A 6,869-nucleotide genomic window follows, 5' to 3' on the forward strand; every position below is an offset into this window, starting at 1 on the left:
TCCCAACACTGGGAATCAATAAGTCGGACGTCGACTCAGAAAACTAATTAGAAAGGCGGTTCATCTACAATGAAGGGAAAAAAACAGCCTAAGAAGGCCGAGTATACTCAAAATCAGAACCCATCAGCAACAGAACAAGCCCTGATGGAAAAGGACTCAGCAGCAGCAGAACAAGCCCTGATGGAAAAGGACTCATCAGTAACGGAACAAGCCCTGATGGAAAAGGACTGTGTTCCATTATCTGAAGTAGGCTTTAAAAGGTGGATGATAAGAAACGTCTGGGAGTTAAAGGAACTTGTTCTAACCCAATGTAAAGAAACTAAGAACTTGGAAAAAAGATTAGATGAAATGTTGAAAAGAATAGACAATATAGAGAGGAATACAAATGAACTTATGGAGTTGAAAAATACAACACGAGAACTTAGTGAAACATGTACAAGCTTAAACAGCCGAATGGATCAAGCAGAAGAAAGGGTATCAGAGGTCGAAGATCAACTTAATGAAACAACACAACAAGACAAGAATAGAGAAAAAAGGATAAAAAGGAATGAGCAAAGTCTCCAAGCAATATGGGACTATGTGAAAAGACCTAATATACGCTTGATTGGTGTACCTGAATGTGACGGAGAGAATGAATTCAAGCTGGAAAATACTCTCCAGGACATTATCCAGGAAAATTTTCCTAATTTAGCAAAGCAGGACACTATTCAACCCCAGGCAATACAGAGAACACCACAAAGATATTCCTCAAGAAGACCAACCCCAAGGCACATAATCGTCAGATTCACCAAGATCGAAACGAAGGAGAAAATATTAAGGGCAGCCAGAGAAAAAGATCAAGTTACCCATAAAGGTAAGCCTATTAGGCTTACAGCAGATCTCTCAACGGAAACCCTACAAGCTAGAAGAGAGTGGGGGCCAATATTCAATATACTTAATCAACAGAACTTTCAGCCCAGAATTTCATATCCTGCCAATTTAAGCTTTACATTTGAAGGAAAAATAAAATTTTTTAGGAACAAGCAAGTACTCAGAGATTTTATTACCACCAGGCCTGCTTTACAAGAACTTCTAAAAGAAGCACTATACACAGAAAGGAACAACCAGTATGACCCTTTCTAAAAATACACCAAAAAGTAAAGAGCATTAACATAAAGAAGAATTTTTATCAATGAAAGGACAAAATAGCCAGTTAATATCAAACGGCAGCAACCCTAAATTTAAATCGACCAAACCTCCCAATCAAAAGATACAGACAAAATCTAACGGTATATCCAAAGATATACATAGACTCAAAATAAAGGGTTGGAAAAAAAAAAAACGTACCAACCAAATGGAGAGCAAAAATAAATAAATAAGCAGGAGTTGCAATTTTCACATTTGACAAAATAGATTTCAAAGCTACAAGGATACAAGGATAAAAGGATTAATGTAATAATAAGAGATCTTAACACCCAGATACATAAGACCCATAATGAGATTTAGATTCAACGAGACAGAAAATTGATAACGATATCCGGGACTGGAACTAAGATCCAGAACAAATAAACTCAATAGGGCTCTCCATTTTAAACACACAAATATTCATTATCCACAAAATCTAACGATATATCTAAAGATATACAAAGACTCAAAACAAGGGGATGGAAAAAAGCTCACCAACCAAATGGAGAGCAAAAATAAATAAATAAAAAGCAGGAGTTGCAATTCTCACACTTAATAAAATAGATTTCAAAGCTACAAGGATGCAAGGGTAAAAGGATTAATACAACAATAAGAGATCTTAACACCCAGATACATAAGACACATAATGAGATTTAGATTCAACGAGACAACAAATTGATAAGATATCCAGGACTTGAACTCAGAACCAGAACAAATAAACACAACAGAGGTCTCCATTTTAAACACATAAAATATGCATTAACCACTTTAAACACTCAAAATATTGATCGGCCATTATTGAAACCCATTTTAGGAATGAAGTAATATTCCTTTTTCCCTCTTTTTCTTTTTTTCCCCTTCTTTTTCTCTTTTTCCCTAAAAAAAAAATTAAAAAAAAAAAAAAAAAAACTCTCTGAAAGGGGATTCATAATTGAATTTCTTCTGGATTATCAGCCTTTAGTCTGTTAAGGGAAATTCATGAAAAGTCCCTCTGGGCTGGGAAAGGTGGCTCACGCCTGTAATCCCAGCTCTTTGGGAGGCCTACGAGGGTGGATCATCAGGTCAGGAATAGACCAGCCTTGCCAACATAGTGAAACCCCGTCTCTACTAAAAATACAAAAATTAGCCAGGCATAGTGGTGCGCACATACCAATGTGATTGCTTGGGAAACAGCACATGCACAGAGGGGCTTTTCCTTTTTGAGGAATGTTATTTTCTGGATTCCTTGAAAATGTATTCCAAATTCATGAAATGGGTTGATGAAAGAAGAAAGAGAACTACTCACATTTAATAATTCCTATCTCTCTTTTCCCAGATCTCTCTCATCATGACACATACACAAAAACCAGTTCAAGTCAGGTTGCTTCAGGACCACTGAACTTTCTAGGTAGCCCTTAACATTCTTGCTTCTTCCTGTCTGGGTATTACTGGTCTGGACTTAAGACAGCTACAACTGTGATAAATTTCATAGATCAAATTCTACGTGAAACATACCTGTACTCAAAAAGAATTAGTTTTACTTAGCTTGTTTAGAAAGGGAGAACACATACCAGAGAAAACATAAGGTGTCTTGGTAAGAGGTAACTGGGGAGGACTTATTTTAGGATTTGGGTTTATGCTGGGGAAACTCTAAGGAGAGTTCAAGGAGGTGAGGAACAGTTTTGGATTAGACAGTCAAGAAGTAGAGGCGAGTGGGAGGGGTGGGGAAAAAAAAGAAGTAGAGGCAGTTCAGTGATTAGGTATGTTAAAAATTTTTATCCAGGAGGTAGAAGGATTAAAATAAGGCTAGCTTTGTCCTTGGAAAAGAAGCAGAACCCACTCATATTAGTCAGAATTGGAAGATGTTGAGTCCTATTTGTGATACCAGAGTGGCCTTGTCTGTATCTTATTCCAACTACGTGGTGGTCTTGTCTGATCCTTGTTTATATTCTGTGATCACTATTTATGTTCAGTTAGGAACATTAGGTCTAGCTGTCGGCTGAACAGTTCTTACCTGCAAGCATTTGTCTTCCCAAATGCAGGATCCCACCCATCTCTTACTGTTTCTGGCCCTAACTGGTTGAGTGTGTCACCTCTACTTGGCCAAAGGGAGGAGAGCAGATCTTTGAGACTATCTACTCCAATTTCCCACCTCAGGCAGGAGCCCCTCAGCAACATCTCTTCTAGGGCAGGGCACTTGCAGGCACCCAAGGCAGCTCCTCCCATCTTTGCACGTCCCTTGTCAAACCTAAGTTATTTTATTTTACTTATTTATTTATTTTTGGAGACAGAGTTTCACTCTTGTTGCCCAGACTGGTGCAATGGCACAATCTCAGCTCACTGCAACCTCCACCTCCCAGGTTTAAGCGATTCCCCTGCCTCAGTCTCCCTAGTAGCTAGGATCACAGGCATGCGTCGCCACGCCCAGCTAATTTTGTATTTTTTTAGTACATGCTTATGCCTGTAATCCCAGCACTTTGGGAGGCTGAGGTGGGTGGATCACCTGAGGTCAGGAGTTCAAGACTAGCCTGGCCACCATGGTAAAACCTCATCTCTACTAAAAATACAAAAAAAAAAAAAAATTAGCTGGGCATGGTGGTGGGCACCTGTAATCCAAGCTACTCAGGAGGTCGAAGCAGGAGAATCGCTAAACACGGGAGGCAGAGGTTGCAGTGAGCCGAGATGGCACCACTGCACTCCAGCTTGGGGTACAGAATAAGACTCAATCTCAAAAAAAAAAAGGATCATTGTGGCTGCTGGTTGGAATAAAGACTGGAGCAGGGATGGGTTAGGGTTGAAGGTAATAGTAGAAGCAATGGTGGGACTAGTTCGGAGACTGTTGCTCTGAACTAGTGTATATAGCTGAAACTGCCTTTGCAAAATTATGACTGAGACAGTGAAAAAGATCTAACCTAACTGACTCCATCTTGGTTGTAATCTTTAAGTTGTCTTTGTTCCTTCCTGGGTGTAGGCTGAACTAACTTTGGGAGCAACTTAGTTTATAGTTTAAAACAAAGATAACAGCCCTTTCCCAAAACAAACCTTCCTCTTACCTGGGGACTAGACTGCCTTTGTAGGACTAACAAATTAGCCACAAGATTAGAAATTATGGTTTAGGAGTCATGCAACTGGAGGCTATAAGATCTGACCCTCCCTAAACTTCTCCTGAAATCAGTGCTTGAGATATTTTGCAGACTCTGAGCTTGATGGATCAACTGGCACCACACAAACTGAAAAATTGGCTCATCTGATCTGTGGCCCACACCCAGGAACTGACTCAGTACAAGAGGACAGCTTTAACTTCCCATGATTTCATCTCCTACCTAACCAGTCAGCACTCCTGGCTTGCAGGCTTCCCCCCACCCACCAAGTTGTCCTTAAAAACTCTGATCATGCCTGTAATCCCAGCGCTTTGGGAGGCCCAGGGGGGCAGATCACAAGGTCAGGAGTTCAAGACCAGCCTCGCCAACATGGTGAAACCCCGTCTCTACTAAAAATACAAAAATTAGTGCTTGGTGGCAGGCACCTGTAATCTCAGCTACTCCAGAGGCTGAGGCAGGAGAATTGCTTGAACCTGGGAGGCAGAGGTTGGAGTGAATGGAGATCGCACCACTACACTCCAGCCTGGGTGACAGAGCGAGACTCCGTCTCGAAAAAAAAACTCTGATTCCCAGCCTGTTGTGGTGGCTTATGCATAGCACTTTGGGAGGCTGAGGCGGGTGGATCACTTGAGGCCGGGAGTTTGAGTCTAGCCTGGCCAACGTGGTGAAACCTCCATCTCTACTAAAAAAATACAAAAATTAGCTGGCCGTAGTGGTGCATGCCTGTAGTTCCAGCTACTCTGGAGGCTGAAGCAGGAGAATCATTTGAACCCTGGAGGTGGAGGCTGCAGGGAGCCAAGATTGTCCCATTGCACTCCAGCCTGGGCAACAGAGTGAGACTATGTCTCCAAACAAACAAACAAAAACTCTGATCCCCAAATGCTCAGCACTGACTTGAGTAATAATAAAACTTCCATTTCCTGCACAGCCCCCTCTGTGTGAATTACTCTTTCTCTATTGCAATTCCCCCGTCTTGATAAGTCAGCTCTGCCTAGGTGGCAGGCAAGATGAACCCACTAGGCAGTTACATAGTTGGAAGACAGCTCTGTACCTAAACTGTAGCTATGTCTATATCTACCTTGGTCCCTCTTAATTCTTTTTTTTTTTTTTTTTTTGAAACAGAGTTTCTCTCTTGTTACCCAGGCTGGAGTGCAATGGCACGATCTCGGCTCACCGCAACCTCTGCCTCCTGGGTTCAGGCAATTCTCCTGCCTCAGCCTCCTGAGTAGCTGCAATTACAGGCACACGCCACCATGCCCAGCTAATTTTTTGTAGTTTTAGTAGAGACGGGGTTTCACCATGTTAACCAGGATGGTCTCGATCTCTTGACCTCGTGATCCACCCACCTCAGCCTCCCAAAGTGTTGGGATTACAGGCGTGAGCCACCGCGCCCAGCCCTGGTCCCTCTTTTTTTTTTTTTTTGAGACGGAGTTTCACTCTTGTTACCCAGGCTGGAGTGCAATGGCGCGATCTTGGCTCACCGCAATCTCTGCTTCCTGGGTTCAAGCAATTCTCCTGCCTCAGCCTCCTGAGTAGCTGGGACTACAGGCACACGCCACCATGCCCAGCTAATTTTTTGTATTTTTAGTAGAGACGGGGTTTCACCATGTTGACCAGGATGGTCTCGATCTCTTGACCTCGTGATCTACCCGCCTTGGCCTCCCAAAGTGCTGGGATTACAGGCGTGAGCCACCGCACCCGGCTGGTTCCTCTTAATTCTTACTATAGTAATTATTTTATTTTATGAATGTATCATAATTTGTCCTCAATTCCCTAAGGATAGGGAATTTTTTTTTTTTTTTTTTTTTACAGGACCCTCTGTCACCCAGGTTGGAGTTCAGTGGCACAATCTCTGCTGACTGCAACCTCTACCTCCCAGGCTGAAGCCTCCTGAGTAGCTGGGACTATGGGTGGCTAATTTATTTTTTTAGAGGTGAAGTCTCACTATGTTGCCCAGGCTGGTCTTAAACTCCTGGGCTCAATGATCTGCCTGCCTCAGCCTACCAAAGTGCTGGGATTGTAACCGTACAAGGGGTTCAACTTCCATGCTGCATAGACAGAGCCGATTAATCAAGAAGGGGGAATTGCAATAAAGTAATTCACACAGAGCCTGCTGTGCTGGAGCCCGGAGTTTTATTATTAAATCAATCTCCCAGAAAACTCAGGGATCAAGTTTTTTTTTTGTTTGTTTCTTTGTTTTTTTAAGACAGAATTTTGCTCTTGTTGTCCAGGCTAGAGTGCCTAGGCTGGTCTCGAACTCCCAACCTCAGGTGATCCATCCGCCTTGGCTTCCCAAAGTGCTAGGATTAGAGCCACCATGCCTGGCCTGAGATCAGACTTTTTAAGGCTAATTTGGTGGGTAGGGGGGCCAGTGAATCAGGAGTGCTGATTGGTTGGCTCAGGGATGAAATTATAGGGAGTCAAAGACGTTTCTTCTGCTGTGTCAGTGGATGGGAGCCATAAAACTGGTTGGCAGGTACAGTGGGGCCATCTGGTTGTCAGAAATGCAAAAACCTGAAAAGACATCTCAAAAGGCTGATCTTAGGTTCACAATAGTGATTTTACCTTCAAGAGTAATTGGGGGTGGGACACAGTGGCTCATGCCTGTGAAGCCAGCACTTTGGG

The sequence above is a fragment of the Callithrix jacchus genome, chromosome 5, assembly GCF_049354715.1.
Source record: "Callithrix jacchus isolate 240 chromosome 5, calJac240_pri, whole genome shotgun sequence".
Taxonomy (NCBI): domain Eukaryota; kingdom Metazoa; phylum Chordata; class Mammalia; order Primates; family Cebidae; genus Callithrix; species Callithrix jacchus.